Source organism: Protomyctophum parallelum (assembly GCF_964188405.1).
Source record: "Protomyctophum parallelum genome assembly, chromosome: 23".
NCBI classification, from domain to species: Eukaryota; Metazoa; Chordata; class Actinopteri; order Myctophiformes; family Myctophidae; genus Protomyctophum; species Protomyctophum parallelum.
The window spans coordinates 3,858,932-3,876,921 of NC_139715.1; the positions used below are offsets into that span (position 1 = coordinate 3,858,932).

The following is a 17,990-nucleotide window of genomic DNA, read 5'->3' on the forward strand; positions in this document are numbered from 1 at the left end:
TGTTCAGATGGGGGTCCCTGGTACAACACATGTTCAGATGGGGGTCCCTGGTACAACACACGTTCAGATGGGGGTCCCCGGTACAACACATGTTCAGATGGGGGTCCCTGGTACAACACATGTTCAGATGGGGGTCCCTTACAGGGTTCCTTGAGGGGGGGGGGGGTTCCTTGGGGGGGGGGGGGGGGGGGGTTACAGGTGTCTTTGAGGGGGTTCCAGGGGTCTTGAGGGGGTTCCAGAGTCCTTGAGGGGGTCCCAGGTGGTCCTTCAGGGGGTCTACAAGCTGCCTGTGAGCGGCACAGCTGTGTGTGTGTGTGTGTGTGTGTGTGTACCACGGAATGCAATGATTTGATTGGCTGACGTTGTCATCATTATGATGCATGATGACAGTCAAGAGTGCCGCTCTCTGCCGCTCTCTGCCGACATCATCATCATGATGATGATGTCACATGTGGAGTAACCATGGCGACCTGATGTGACCGTCGCATAGAGACTCTATCTGTGCTCACACAGAAACGCTGAGGAGCCAGACGTCATCAACCCGAACCCAACACATAGCGGTTCAGAGGACGTGGTCTGGAAGGTGTGCAGGCGGGTCAGAGTGTCCTCTGAGGACACGTCATAGAAGGACAGAGTCCCAGCGGGACGGTCCACATACAGTGCTACTCTGCAGACCCCTTTGGGGCGTCCAGAGGGGACAGGGAGTACAGTCCTCTTCCCATTGTGGCTGACAGAGTAACGGTTACCATAACACTCCAGACTCCAGGACATGACACTGCCTCCAAGCCCACAGGAAGCACCACGTCCTTTCCTGCTGATTCTTCTGTCAGTCCCTGCTATCTGAACCGTTCCACTGCACTCTACCTCAGAGTAGCAGCGTTCGCTCACACTCTCTGCACTCAGAACCTGCCTCGGTCCATCAAACCTCTGAGGATGATCAGGATACTGATGTCTCTGTCCCATCACATATGTGACCTTCCTGTTGTCCTCAGACAGAGTGAGGCTACAGTGTGCTGTGTTTGTGTCCAGTGTGAGACGCTGGGAATCTGATGAGAAAACAACACAGTAAACATTAAATACATTATTCACTGACTGACACACACACACACACACACACACACACACACACACCCACACACACACACGAAGATGTGCACAGGCACATGCACGTACACACACGAAGATGTGCACGGACACATGCACGTAGATGCACGTACACACACACACACACACATGGAGATGTGCACGGGCACACACACTCACACGAAGATGTGCACAGGCACACGCACGTACACACACACACACACACATTAGCACGTACACACACACACACACATGCACACACACACACACGTGAAGATGTGCACGCACACACACACACATATGCATGCACACACACACACATACACACACACACACGAAGATCTGCACAGGCACACGCACGTACACACATGATGTGCACAGGCGCGCACACACACACACACGAAGATGTGCATGGGCACGTGCACACACAGACATTAAGATGTGCACACACGCACGTACACATATGAAGATGTGCACATGCACGTACATACACACGAATATGTGCACGGGCGCACGCACGTACACACACACGAAGATGTGCATGGACACACACACACACACACACAGCCTTAACCCTTCATCGACCGGTGTCTCTCAGGGCTCTGTACCACTGGTTCTCAACCTGTGGATTGGGATCCCAATATTATTGTGGGGGGTCCCCAGTTCAGTTATGAATTATTGTGGGGGGTCCCCAGTTCAGTTATGATTATTGTGGGGGGTCCCCAGTTCAGTTATGATTATTGTGGGGGGTCCCCAGTTCAGTTATGATTATTGTGGGGGGTCCCCAGTTCAGTTATGATTATCGTGGGGGGTCCCCAGGTCAGATATGATTATTGTGGGGGGTCCCCAGGTCAGATATGATTATTGTGGGGGGTCCCCAGTTCAGTTATGATTATTGTGGGGGGTCCCCAGTTCAGTTATGATTATTGTGGGGGGTCCCCAGGTCAGATATGATTATTGTGGGGGGTCCCCAGGTCAGTTATGATTATTGTGGGGGGTCCCCAGTTCAGATATGATTATTGTGGGGGGTCCCCAGTTCAGTTATGATTATTGTGGGGGGTCCCCAGTTCAGTTATGATTATTGTGGGGGGTCCCCAGTTCAGTTATGATTATTGTGGGGGGTCCCCAGTTCAGAGACTTGTAGCGCGGCAGGCAGGCAGGCAGGCAGACAGACAGACAGACAGACAGACAGACAGACAGACAGACAGACAGACAGACAGACAGACAGACAGACAGACAGACAGACAGACAGACAGACAGACAGACACTCACATCTTGAAAGGAGTCGAGGATTAATCCAGTGATCTATCCAGTGTTCTCCTCCATGATTCACACTGTAGGAAGAAATGATAAAACATTTCTATTACCATTGAATGATACAGAGAGTATGAACATGCATCACTTCATTAAGACTCTTCAGCTCACATTCACCATTAAACATTTATTGAATAAAGCAGTGGTTCTCAACCAGTGGTCCGGGGACAACGAGTGGTCCTTATGCATCATGTTATACTTTAGCTATTGAAAAATAGCAGATCTACAAGCTTATAGTGCACCACAGATTGGCGCGCTACGAGCTTGTAGGTCTGCTATTTTTTTGAATCGTGAAAATGTGGCACAAATCTTTGAATATATATTTTTTCAGAGTGAACTTTTTTTTCCCGACGTCAGGCCTAAATGGGTTAAGCATTATGTTATACTTTAGCTATTGAAAAATAGCAGATCTACAAGCTTGTAGATCTTCTATCTTTGAAAAATCGTGAAAATGTGGTGCAAATCTTTGAATATATAGTCTTTCAGAGCGAACGTTTTTAACTCAAATATTTGCTTCAGTGACCAATTTCCGGGGTAGGCTACTTGATATGAAATAGTTTGAGCACCACTGATATACTGTAGAAATATAGGTTTTTCAGGAAACTGTCATGTCACAAGACATCTTAATTTCGACGTCAGGCCTAAATGGGTTAAGGGGGCTCCAGGTGGGCCAATCCAATCCACTTTATTTATAAAGCACATTCTTATACAACAAGGTTGAAACAAAGTGCTGTACACAAAGAAATACTAAAATATCAAAGAAAAAAGCAACAACAACAACAATACATAAACAGGGCAACATAAGGACACAATGCAGTGGAAGCAGCAACTCTTAATCAGTATGTTCAAATGCCAAGGAGTACAAGTGAGTTTTCAGACGTGATTTAAACACAGACAAGGACTGAGAAGCTCTGCCATGAGGTGGAAGTTCATTCCACAGTGTAGACGCTACAACGGGAAATGACCTATTCCCCCCCGGGCGGGATTTCAGCTTTGATTTAGGGAACTTGAGAAGTGACTGGTCAGTCGACCTCAGGGCCCTTGTCGATACTTTGGGAGCTACAAGTTCCGATATATAGACTGGTGCCAACTAAATGATGGAGAGTTGGTAACAAAGTGGACCCTTACAGATCTTTAACTCTTGAGACCCTCCCGGGTGCATTTGGTTTCATTTTACGCTCTCAAGAGTTAAATTACTGTTAAACATCTGCATTAATTAATTTAAAAGAAGTCTCCACAATTAGAGAATGTAGAATAATTATTATTTTGATCAACGTTTGCCTGTTTCTCTACAACACAATATTGTTATATACGAAGGTTAGGAGATTTGGTCAGAAGTGTCTTTTAACCCATTTAAGCCTGACGTCGAAATAAAAAAAATGTCTTCTAAATCCTGATAGTTTTCTGAAAAACCTTCTATATCGTCAGTGTTGCTCAGCCTTTTTCATGTCAAGAACCCACAGAATTATCTGTATTTGGCTGCGGACCCCCATCTGAAAATATGTTGTTTTAGGGATACCACAGAAGCAAAGATTTGAGTGAAAATGTTCGCTCTGAAAGAATATATATTCAAAGATGTGCGCCGCATTCTAATGATTTAAAAATGATCAAATAGCAACAAAGAAAATAGGCGCGCTATGAGCTTGTAGATCTGCTATTTTTCAATAGCTAAAGTATAACATAATGCTAATGTAATAAATAAAAACAGGGATACTTTTATTTGGTTTCATATTTGTAAAGCCCACACACAGACGTACACTGTGTTCAAAAGCACCGATTTATTGCAGAGAAAATAAAAACAGAGATAGGTTTGCATCCGACATACTAAAATATGTACACCCAAAACTACAGAGTCAGTCTAAGGTCGCCTTCACACCAGAAAGCTTTACTGCGATTAAAACCAATCCTGATGCACATTGTCGGAATGTGCGCTTCGTTTGGCAGGTGTGAAGCCTCATTCGAATCCTAATCAAAGAACCGCATTCTACTCCGCCAAAAAACGGGGTTTTCGCTTCGCCTCCAATCGCACTTGATTTCGATTCGGTGCAGGTGGGAATGAATCACATCAAATAAAGGAAATTAAGCAGACAATGTGGCGGTTGAATGAGGAGTAAAGTTGGAGACGGAGAAGGGATATTTTATGCAGCGAGATGTCCCGTTACCGTGAATAGACGTGATCGAATGAGGAGAATGAAAATATGGTCAGATGAGTACATTAAGTTAACACAAAAACACTGCAGTGTACAGAGCTGTCTGTCTGTCTGTCTGTCTGTCTGTAAACATGGAGGGCTGTCAATGTGTGCGGGGATCCAAGTGCTGGAGACTTTCTTCATATTGTTTAAATACTACTCTATAAACTGTATAGCTAACATGGCATGTGCATAGTAGCATACTGATTTAATATGATGATCGGATAGCCTAATCTATAAGAGTTTGTAAACTAATTCCATTTAGGCCTGACCTATTTTTAACCAAGATGGATGGACACAGTCCAAGTCGACTCACTTGACAGTCTCCAGTCCAGCAGAGAGCAGCGTCTGCTCAGCATCTCCTCCTGGGTGGTTACGGCTGAGGTCCACATGCTTCAGGTGGGAGGAGGGGTTGAGGGCTACAGCTGAAGCCAGAGAAGAACAGCCTTTCTCTGTGATCGCACAGCCTGACAACCTGCAGAGATATCCACACTTTAACAAACTGCTGTTGATGATCCAGTACAGAGAAAAACTCTATTTACCTCTGAGTCTGCAGTACAGATCCACACAGAATAAAACTCTATTTACCTCAGAGTCTGCAGTACAGATCCACACAGAATAAAACTCTATTTACCTCAGAGTCTGCAGTACAGATCCACACAGAATAAAACTCTATTTACCTCAGAGTCTGCAGTACAGATCCACACAGAATAAAACTCTATTTACCTCAGAGTCTACAGTACAGATCCACACAGAATAAAACTCTATTTACCTCAGAGTCTGCAGTACAGATCCACACAGGATAATTTACCTCAGAGTCTGCAGGTGACAACGTGGACTCTTCACTCCGGCACATAGAAGCTCAATTCCAGAGTCCTGCAGGTTGTTCAAAGTCAGGTCTAATTCTCTCAAATGGGAAGGATTGGAGGCGAGAGCCGAGGCCAGAACTTCACAGCTTCTCTCCGACAACCAGCAGTTCTTCAGACTAAATGAAGAATACAACCAGATGAGGGGGGGGGGGGGGGGAGAGAAAAGAGAGAGAGAGAGAGAGAGAGAGAGAGAGAGAGATTTTAAGATGAAGAAAATACATATTCCTGCCATACAATTTCCGTTGGCTCATGCAGCATAAGTTTTCCACATAAAACCTTCTCTCCCACTGGGTTTTTAGATATTGATCCAAAGTTCATGTTTAGAATGTTTTGTGCATTTTGATCAAACTGTCGGGGGCTGACCAGCCTGCGCGGGGGCTTACTGATGTCTAGTTACGCCCCTGATACTCAACACCAATTAAGAATTAACATTAATATAAATATCATTAAAAAACTAGGGGATGACACTCTGACAGAACACATTCAACCACTCATAGTGTCATCAGAGGTGTTTAGTGTTTTAAACCATTCTGACCTGAGATCAGATTCTAAAAATGTCTTCTACATCCTGACAGTTTTCTGAAAAAGCTATGTTTCTATGTCAGTCATTCTTCGATTTTTCTGACACCAAAAGGGGTTCCCGCCCAAAATGGGTTAAATGTAGTATCTCAGCATAAAGACTACATACATTAGTCACTGTATCTTATCAATATTAAGGTCAGTGTGAGTTACCATGATATCAAACCTTATCCTCACTTCAAATAAAGTACCACCTCCATAATAATTGCATTATAATCACTTACTATAACAGAACGTAACCAAATGAAAATAAAAATGGTAAATTAATCTGACCTGAGAATCTCCAGACAACAGTTTGGGCTCTTCAGTGCAGCACAGATGAGATCCACTCCGGAATCCTTCAAGACGTTTCCACTCAAGTCCAGTTCTCTCAAATGGGACGGATTGGAGCTGAGAGCTGAAGCCACAACTTCAATGTGTTCCTTCTTGAGGTTACAGCCAGCAAGTCTGTAATTACAGATTAAATGTAAAATCAAAAATCAGAGATGATCAAAACAGAACAGACCACGTTCACTGTCAAAGAGGTTCCCTGTGGAGCTGTCTGAAATGTGTGTGTGTGGATACTTTTTTGACTAAGCAAATAAGAGGCATATTGAATTTAAGGCCCAATCCCAATTCCCCCCTTCGTCCTGGCCCTTAGCCCTTTCCCTTGCTTATGCGCGTTCACGTGAGGGGGAAGGGTTATCTCAATTGTCTTTGGATGGAGGGGAAGGGCCGAGGGTGAGGGGTAGAATCCCCTTTGTTTGAAGGGATATCTCGACGGGACTTCAAACGGAGCAACATCACTGAGGGCTGAAAGGCGGACGAGGTAAGAAGCCTTTTATGTCCTTTATTATGGAAAAATATTATAATAACCAATATTATTTGAATGTATTAACAATCTGCATCGCCAAAAATATCGCAATCTCTAGCAAAGGTTAACGTTACTTCACGTGAACTAACGATATGATACGGCGTTGCATTCATACAACGTTACCCATTCATTTGGCGCCGCATCGGCGCTTTATTCTTTTTTATTTATCGCCGGTGCGCCGGTGATACAACTCGGATGCAAGCTATAGCTTATTAGCAGGCATCAGTCCGACCCCCCAGACCACGATATGTCAACATTCTGCTTTTGGAGCTCTTAAAAGCCGTGAAATAGCCTACTGTACCTACATAACGCTGTCACTGCATAACGTTGGCTACTCGCTGCAGTGATAGCTATGGTTTTATCATGACCAATGTTAAACTAATCCCCACAAGTTGCAAAACTTGCATAACTAATTAGCAATGGTGTTTTTTCCCCAGGCAAACCAGCTACTGAACAGATTGCAAGCTGCTGTACAGACTGTACATTGGATGGAGATGAATCACAATGGCATTTTCATTGATAGAAAATGACTCTGTTCTTAATGATATTAAAAACAATGAACAGTGACCACAGCCCCTTCTTTCTATACTGTAAATTGTTTTTCCTTTTTCTAACCCTGTATATATATTTGTACCCATGCTATACAAACTGTTAATACAATAATCAATGAATCAGGTACAACTGTTGAGCAGGTGTCAGAATGAGCTATATCTAGCTGAATTACATACATGGGCTACCAACATGAGACAAAATTACAATATTTACGTTCCATCTCTACAGCTTAAATCAAATGGAAAGTAGTTTCCAAAGTGGGTTATGGGCTAAATGATAGTTTGTACACTCTCAGAGTTAATTAACATTGATTTTACAATATAAATTGGGGGTCCTAGAGACAGAAATGCCATCAAAGTTTGGGGACCACTGGCCTGTAGTGAGCTTGCAGATCAGCTATTTTCTGAGAACAGGTTGTATATCAATTTCTACAAGGGACGTTCAATATTTAGGGACATTCCAATTCCTAGGGGGATGATTTATCTCCCTACCCCTTGACACTCATTATGTAGGGACAAGGGGAAGGGGCAAGGGCTGAGGGGTAGGGTTAAAAAAGGAATTGGGATTGGGCCAAAATGTTATCATTATCAACATTCCACTGTTTTCATTTGATTGGAATACAAACATTAAATAATGAAAATAACAACTCGCTGCTGTTGCTCCACTCTGACAGTGAAGTGAAGAAATGTTCTGTCAACAGATGAACAGCCTGTACGACCGCATGACATTTGTTAAATATTTTGGTTTGCTTAACAATGTCCTCTGTGAACGCTAAGCAGACCTAATGCAAAATGCAACAACGTAAACATTTGGTCTTGATCCAGACCTTGTAAGCAAACGTTAGGTGTGAAAGGCACCTAAAATATCTTCAATCTAGTTATTCAGACATTAGCAGGATGTCAGTAAGAACAGAGAACTGGAAGATAGATGGAATGCATGGAACTTACATTTAAATGTATTAAGTAACGTGTAAACGTAATGACCAATGACCATTTGTCACAATGACAATGTGTACATTATTTTGAATGAATGAATGAATGAATGAATGATTGAATGAATGAAAGCTGCTCTAACATGATTATATTCTTATGACTACTAACCTGGCCGTTTTGCAGTTGCTCACAGCTGGGACCAGTCTCCGTCGCCCCGCCTGGTCTGTGTTGTATTTCTGCAGGTCCAACTCCTCCAGAACCTCCTCTGACATCTGCAGCATGGAGGCCAGAGCTGAACACTGGGGCACAGAGAGTTCCTTCCCTGAGCTGCTCTCTGACTCCAGGTACTGTTGGATCCCCCGACTGACTGACGGGTCGTTCATCTCCATCAGACAGTGGAAGATGTTGATACATCTGTCAGGAGAGGCATCACGATCATTCATCTCCTTCAGGTTGTCGATGACTCTCTGGATCTCCTCTGGACTGTTCTCTGTCTGACCCAGCAGACCTCCTAACAGACTCTGGTTGGACTGCAGTGAGAGACCATGAAGGAAGCGGACAAAGAGGTCCAGGTGGCCACTCTCACTCTTCAGGGATTTCTTCATAGCAGCCTTCAGGAAGTCAGACAGCGAAATGTCACTGTTGAAATGGCTGACTCCGAGGAATGTCTTCAGGACTGTACTGTTGTCACCATCTCCCAGGAATGTCTTCAGGACCTCCGTGTTCTTCTGAGTGAAACAGTGGTACAGGTAGACTGCAGCCAGAAACTCCTGGAGGCTCAGATGAATGAAGCAGTAGACCGTTTGTTCGAAGAACGTGTCGTCTTCTTTGAAGAAGGTTGTGCAAAAGCCTGAGATCAGCAAGTTCTTGATCACATCAAGACCACACGCTTTCATGTCTTTCTCATAGAAAATGATTCGTCCTTTGTCCAGTTGGTCAAACGCCAGGTTTCCCAGCATCAGAAGAATGTTTCCTGCATCATTTATGAGCTCCTCTTTGTCTGCCTTGCCTAGTGTATTCTTCATCTTCTCCCGCAGTGTCTCGCCCATCAGGAAGTGGCAGAACAGCTCAACCAGGGTTTTGGGCAGCTCTGTCATCCCTGTGTTCTTCATAACTCTAGCAAGGAACCAACAGAAGACTGGGATTTCACACATGGTGTGGAGGATCTTTGATTTCTGGATGCGTGAGTAGATTGAGCTGGCCTTGTTCTCATCACCGATGCTCTTCGTGAAGAACTCCTTCTTCTGGTCATCTTCGATGAACCCTCGCACTTCTGTGATCCTGCTAACAAACGCCTTAGGGATCTGATTGGATGGTGCAGGTCGTGAGGTTATCCAGATGTGAGCAGAGGGGAGCAGCTCTCCCTTGATGAGGTTTACAAGCAGATGTTCCACTGGGTACGAATCCACCAAGTTCATGGGTCCAAAATCTGTTTCGAAATCGAACTGGGAAAAAAATTCATCAAATCCATCCATAACAATCATGACTTTGAAGGGGCTCTTGTTGTAGTCTACTGACTTCTGCAATTCGTTAAAGATGTCATTAAGAATGTCTTCCTCAATGAATCTGGTTTCCACGATGCAGTGGTGAATTAGCTGTGCCAAACGAAACGTTTTCCCCTTGAGCATATTTAACTGGCGGAACTTGAGCGGGAACACGAGGTGTGGGTCTTGGGGGAAACATTTATTGGCCCAGTCAGACAGATATTTGTGCACGAGGAAAGTTTTGCCAATTCCTGCACAGCCAACGGTCAGCACTGTTCTTATGATTACTCCAGAATGGTCTTTGAACATTTCAATGAGTTGGATTAGGGTTCCCTCTCCTGCCTTCTTCATCTCCATCTGTCTGACCTCATGGTGGCTGTGGATGTCTGTGTTTTCGATGTCTACATTGTAGAGCCGGATGAAGATATTTTCGAACACGACCATGAGCATTGTACCCAACCTTACACTCAGATATGTACTGCTCATGTTGCGTTGAAGCTGGTCTTCATACCCTGATGTTTTCTCCAACAGACCTGTAGTGAACAAAGCACATTCCATCTTTAACAGCTTTGCCCAGAGAGAACATACCCCTCTCTGGTATGATGGTATTAGTAAATGGAGGCTATAAACAGTGTACAGATGGTATTAGTAGTAGTAAATGGAGGCTATAAACACAGTGTACAGATGGTATTAGTAGTAGTAAATGGAGGCTATAAACACAGTGTACAGGACTGCATGTACTCTCAGAGGCTCTCTCTATGATTGCTGCCAATTAATCATTCTACTAAACAGTTAGGAATCCTAAGCTAAGTATGTCCTTCTAGAAGTAGTGTTAGTGAACACAACTATAATAAATATCTTTGTCTAACTGTGAGGCACGCACGCACACACGCACACAACTTACCTCTCAGTTTGGCAGCTCTCTCTCGTCTTGCCTTCTCTTCTAAAGCTGAGATGTGAGACAGTGATTGGTTAGAGTGGAGACACATCATCATATTGGGTCCGTCTCCGTGTGTGTGTGTGTGTTACATTAGACATTAAGATAAACTTTTCATACTTTCAATGAATTATGCAGTCAAACAAAGTAGACGTTACATCCACCTGGCACAACAAATACAATTAAGCGCCTTTTCTTTACTTTCTTACCTCACAGCGCAGCAGAAGGATTCCATTCCTTGAGTTGTGGATACGTGTCGAGAACCTCTGGCTCTTTGAGAAGTGTAAGGAACTGAGATGAAGTTCCCTCTCCTCTACTAATCACTGCATCGATAAGTTTAATACAAGCCTTTTCTCGCTGTTCTATATCCATCAGGCGATTATAAATTCTTGTATTAATAATTCCCTCACTATGAGCATGCTGTAGAATGTGGAGATCTGATCTGAGCCACTTGATCAGTTTCAACTTGTTGGCCTTCAATATCTTCACAGACGAGCCCTAAAGAAATGAGTAGCAGGCATTATTATTTTGCAACCAATTGTAACAGTGGACCTTATTTTGAGCTGCTATTTGCCAGTAAACCAACCTGTAGAGAATCTCCGTGAGAGGAAGCCATGGTCTTCTCTGGATGAGGCACAGCTGTTGAACAAAGAAGAAATGTAACCTTTTCTCATTGGAAGGAGTGTACTGTAAACTCCACCTCATTGGACAGAACTCACTGGTCCTCATGCACAACGGCGTGTACGCTCATGACGTGATGTTACGTGAGTGGACAGGCATTTACGTGGATTCCCACATTGCGTGGGAATTCATGGCCATCTCCGTGAACTTGACGGTGACGTTGCTTGGTCGGAAACTCTGCCACATAGCTACGCCAGCTCTCATGGTAGTCTTAAGGCCATACGCTTTGCGTAGAAGGCTTTAGTCTTCATGCTGAATCAATAAAAAGTTCCCAAATCTCAGATAAAATATGTAGGCATGTGTCCCCAACATTGGTCAGGACATAAAAAATGATATAGCCTATATAAAGTATCACTTGTGTATGCCTATATGCATGCATTCTAGAGGCAAGTTTGCCTAGAGTCCCATACAGAAACTGCCCCCGAGCCCGACACCTTTTTATTTATTTATTAGGATATTTCTAGCATGCATGATTGCGCTTCACTCTCGGCAGCAATGCGTTGTGAGCTTGTAGATCGGCTCTCGCAGACTCACGCTGCATGTTAAAAAACAAACTCACAATTATAATAAGAACATACACTTATCTGCATTCTGCACTGTACGAATCCAACGTTGTTTGTGTAGTAATGCCTGCAGTAGGCCTAGGCCTATTTAAATTGTTTCGTTATAGAAACAAGACCAAATAAACAACTACAGTTTAGAAACAAGACCAAATAAACTACACTTTAGAAACAAGACCAAATAAACAACTACACATTAGAAACAAGACCAAATAAACAACTACACATTAGAAACAAGACCAAATAAACAACTACACTTTAGAAACAAGACCAAATAAACAACTACACTTTAGAAACAAGACCAAAAAAACAACTACACTTTAGAAACAAGACCAAATAAACAACTACACTTTAGAAACAAGACCAAATAAACAACTACACTTTAGAAACAAGACCAAATAAACAACTACACTTTAGAAACAAGACCAAATAAACAACGACACTTTAGAAACAAGACAAAATAAACAACTACACTTTAGAAGCAAGACCAAATAAACAACTACACTTTAGAAACAAGACCAAATAAACAACTACACTTTAGAAACAAGACCAAATAAACAACTACACTTTAGAAACAACACCAAACTAGAAAAAGTGCCCTTCTGGGCACAGGTCTCCACCAGGATTTCTTCCTCAGCCTAGTGGGAATATGCGTGCACAGTTTCATCGCAATCGGACGCTGCGTTGAGGAGTTGTGGCGATTTGTACAAAGCGGGCTACTCCTGAAAACTGTAGGAGCCAATCGTGGCCAATCAGGATGGAATATGAGAAATCAAACAAACCTGTCTTGATCACATGACTATGGAGATCATGTGTACCGATTTGCGTGAAATTTGGATAAAATCTGAAGGAGTAATAATAGAAAATGTGTTTTACATATGTGGGCCTCCTGGTGGCGCTATAAAGAGCAGATGTGAAAAATTCCAGGCAAAGGTTTTTCCTTGGCCTCTAGGGAGTTGGCATACAAAGTTATCCACAGATCCGTGCAGTTAGAGGTAAAAACACTTTTCGGCCAGTTATAGCGCCACCTTGAGGCTGAGTTGAAATTGTTCATGTGGCATTTCGTCCTAGGCCTAGTGGGAATGTGGGTGCACAATTTCACGGAAATCACGCGATGTGTTCATGATTTGCAGCATTTTGTTTGAAACTGAGCACTCCTGTGAACTTTGGAAGCCAATCTTAACCAATCAGGATGGAGTCTGAGAAATCTGAAAGACCGGTTTCGTTGAATGGCTCTAGAGAGACTGTGTACCAATTTGCGTGATGTTTGGACAAAATCTGTAGGTGTACTGTGCAAAAACTTGTTTTGCACAAAGCGGCCTCCTGGTGGCGCTATAACAGGCCGTTCTGGAAAGTTTGGGGCAGAGGTTCATCGTTGGCATCCAGGGAGTGTGTGTGCAAAATTTGGCATGGACCGGGTTAACGGTGGCCGAGATATACAAGACCAAATAAACAACAACTATACACTTTAGACCACAGAATACCACAAACCGCAACTACAAATATTAACAAGCCACTTTGCAGAAAAAAATCACACCCGTGTGAAGTGAGTGGTGCAACTCCGTGTGGAGGAACGCGCCCAGGGGGCCGGGGCGGTTCCCGGCGTGCCGCCCCACGTCCGAAACGGTTGAGAAATGACAGTTACCGTGTGGCAGTCCCTCTACTGTACTGTACTGTACTGGCACAGCCGAAAGCATCATATATACAGTTAATACGTGCGTGTGTGTTTGTGTGTGCGTTAGGTTGCGCACAGGAGATGAAAAACAACCGTGCTGTTTTCGTGCTCAGACACACCCAGCCACCCACACACCGCGCTCCGTAAGGGTGTGGTTGCAACACTCAAAAAAATCACACTTGTGTGAACCGAGTGGCTCTCTCTCTCTCTCTCTCTCTCTCTCTCTCTCCCAATTTAACGCATGCGCACAACACTCGTGCTCATGACAACAGGTACACAGGTACACACACAGGTACACGGACATTGCTGCTTGTAGAAGTGGTTGCACCACTCAAAAACAAGCCCAAAGTCACTTCAAATAAGCAGACATGGCAACACTGTCCTAATCACCAGTCATGACGGAACTTCAAGCTGCTGTTTGCACTTCCTGCATTTACAACCATAGCATATATGTCTACATAAATGTTCCTGCATTTACAACCATAACATCTACATGAACGTTCCTGCATTTCACAACCATAACATCTACATGAACGCTCCTGCATTTCACAACCATAACATCTACATGAACGTTCCTGCATTTCACAACCATAACATCTACATGAACGTTCCTGCATTTACAACCATAACATCTACATGAACGTTCCTGCATTTACAACCATAACATCTACATGAACGTTCCTGCATTTACAACCATAACATCTACATGAACGTTCCTACATTTACAACCATAACATCTACATGAACGTTCCTGCATTTTACAACCATAACATCTACATGAACGTTCCTACATTTACAACCATAACATCTACATGAACGTTCCTACATTTACAACCATAACATCTACATGAACGTTCCTGCATTTACAACCATAACATCTACATGAACGTTCCTGCATTTTACAACCATAACATCTACATGAACGTTCCTGCATTTTACAACCATAACATCTACATGAACGTTCCTGCATTTTACAACCATAACATCTACATGAACGTTCCTGCATTTACAACCATAACATCTACATGAACGTTCCTGCATTTTACAACCATAACATCTACATGAACGTTCCTGCATTTACAACCATAACATCTACATGAACGTTCCTGCATTTTACAACCATAACATCTACATGAACGTTCCTGCATTTACAACCATAACATCTACATGAACGTTCCTGCATTTACAACCATAACATATAGGTCTACATGAACGTTCCTGCATTTACAACCGGTCAAACCCCCCCAATTTCCACTGCTCAGTCTAGAGTTGCTTGATGAACAAGGAACTGTGTCCCTGTCAGGGCTAACTGGCACATGACAGCACAGTCCTTTGCAATTTGCAACTCTAGGTTTATTAAAATGATATAAAGTGACTTGCCATATACCATCCATTGACTCCCCATTCATCCAATTTGCATCTGCGATCTGCTTGTATTAAACGACGACATTAAACTCACCAACATCGCAGCTGTAGGGAAAGCTTGGATATCCACTTTCAAACTGCAAAGCTTGTGTTTCATTAAAATCCACCGAATCTTTTTCCCCACTCAGCTCTGCACTGTACAGTTTTTCTTCTATCTCACTACTAGAACGTTCTGACTCTGAGGTAGATTAGATGTTTGGCTGTCAACAGCATCCATTTGTGTTTTCAATGTCTTTGGACCGGAGCGTGGTGGAATAGTTGCTAAGATACGACACTGCATAGTGATTGGCTCTGCTGCATGCCTATGAAGAGTGCTGACCAATGAGCTGTGTATAGCGCCTTTCTAGACACCAGGTTCCATGTCTTCCTCCTGTTCCCATAGCTCAGATAGCTGCCCCCCCCCCCCCCTGTGTGTGTGCGTGCGTGCGTGGTCCAGAGAGGGACAGGGAGATGCATAAACGCTCTTTCTTCGTGACTCTCGGCTGCCTCAAAGTAATATGGTCAATACTGAATCAATGCTCTATTTAACAGCAGTTAACTGCCAGGAATGGCTTACTCCAGGTTATTGTCGTTGCTATATACGACATACCCGCCTTTTGTTTTATGTGTTTAATCCGCCGTATTGTAATAAATAAAAATAAACTCCGTCTTCGTCGCGGAGATAGAGACTAGATGCTTTCGCTTTGATGACGAAACCAGAAATCGTCACATGCTGTGGGCTGCTAGGGCTTCTGGGTCTTGTGTGCGTCTTCCGGGTGCACCAAGATGGTGGATGATACGATCGGATCACAACAAACCGAGGGACCTTTTTTCGCTGGATTTTCGCGGATCAAAAGCCCAAATAATTCAGCGTATGCTCTAAAGGTAATACAACAATCTCGGCAGTGAAGGGGGGTTGATTAAAATGCGGGTTACGCGTTTAAACCAGTCAAACTGTTAGAGCATTGATTCAGTATTGACCATATTACGCCAGGTCTCACGGCAGACAGAACTAATAACAAACAAAAGGCGAACGGAGCATACAGTCACACACACTGCGCGCTAACGTAGGCCCAATCCACTCCCTTGCTGACTCAATGAGCCCTCACTGACTTGGCTGCGCGTTCATGTGAAGTCTGCGAGGGCTCGAGGGATGTCCCATTTGAAATGCGGTAAGTCAGTGAGGGGCTCAGCCCCGCCCCCTTTATGTGCCCTTTGACAAAGTCAGCGTCGATGCCGACTTTGGCAAATACATTACCCACAGTTCATAGCGTCACCAGGGGAACGAGGGGGATCCTCCGAACGTCAATCATTTAAGTATGCAAATTTGTTATGTATCGCAGTTAGAATGTCAACAAACGCAATAGTGCTTTCTCACTGTTCTCAAAAGGAGACGGAATGGAAGGATATAGGCTATATATTTAATAATAATAATAATAATAATAATAATAATAATAATAATAAGGGAAACATGATGAGAAATGACTAATGAGCAAAGTAAAATAATTTGGAAATGAAATGTATAATGAATATTATTATATATTATGAATATTACAACCCCCCATCACACAGGAAAGTGTATTTATGAAACTAATAATAAGCACGATCAGCTTAAATACTAAAATAGACGTGATAGACATGTATAAATAGGCCAAGCATGTAGGTATATAGGCACTGGCTGTGAATAAGGACAGTTTATATAAAGTGATGCATGAAAGTGTCATGAATGGCGGACTCATATCTTTAAAGTGCCGTCCCATTTATTTCACAACAATGTGGAGCCCTTGCAGCCTCTCACCCTCAAGCACTTACAGCTGACGTCACTAAAGTCAATGAGGGTCCAGGGCTCAGCGGGGGAGGGAGGCGATTGGGATTGGGCCATAAGTACACGCATAATGTGGAAGTGACGTCAGATCAACTACACACAGCAAAACAAAATGGAGCATTGAGTGCACCACCTTGTGGCACCAACTGGCACTGCATACCAAGGTTATAATAGTTTTGGTTTTTTCATTATAGTTTAGTTTTAGTTAGTTTTGACATATTTTTTTCTAATTCAGTTAGTTTTAGTTAGTTTTTAGAGCGGGTTTGCTAGTTTTAGTTTAGTTTTTATTTTGTGAAAATGCTTAGTTTTAGTTTAGTTTTAGTTTAGTTTTAGTTTAGTTTTAGTTTTTTCGTACTTTGGTTTATTTGTAACGAAGTATAGGATTAAAAAAGATCAGAGCAAGTATTGTGTAATAAAAACTCAACAAAAGATACCATTTAAAAGTATATATATTCAGTCTCTGTTGGACAATCAACCATGACATACTTCGCATATTTTCCCATCCTCATCCACAAGGCACTTGCTTGTAGAGATGCAACGATACTGATTTTTCAATTCCGATCCGATCCGATATATTAATTTTGAAATTTCCCGATATCCGATATTTGCTGTAGGCTACATAGCAAAACAAATAAATACAAAAAAAATCAAAGAGGGGATGTTTATGGTTAAGTGTTTAACCTGTAGAAATAAGAATATGAACTGTTTAACCTGTAAACCTTAAGGGAATGGCAACCTGTTAATTAATACTATGGATTATTATGTGCAAAGGTACATTTTTACCCCTAAAGTGATGCCTGCATGTAACCGGTTAATTCATTCTATGGTTTATTATTAATAATAATAATAATAGTAATTATTATTATTGCTATATACACGTGGTACCTTTTTACCCCTAATGGATGCCGGGAATCAGCTGCGCTTTCATGTGACAAAAGCCCTGAGCCTTACCGACAGAACTCTGGGAGAAAAAAAATACCTCAGGACGTTTGTTTTGGTGCTAGCTGGTGTTGTGTTGCTACTTTAGTTTGCAAACTCTGTCTGTCTTAATAA

General features: G+C 42.9%; 1 long non-coding RNA gene across 1 annotated transcript; it reads right to left on the reverse strand.

Annotated features, from left to right (window-relative positions):
- Positions 1-686: 686 nt before the first annotated feature.
- On the reverse strand, positions 687-4,977 carry LOC310854292. Its single transcript, XR_014568894.1, has 3 exons — positions 4,903-4,977; positions 2,356-2,417; positions 687-1,046 (listed from the first exon to the last, which is right to left on the reverse strand). It is a non-coding gene; the product is annotated as an uncharacterized lncRNA (long non-coding RNA).
- Positions 4,978-17,990: the final 13,013 nt, after the last annotated feature.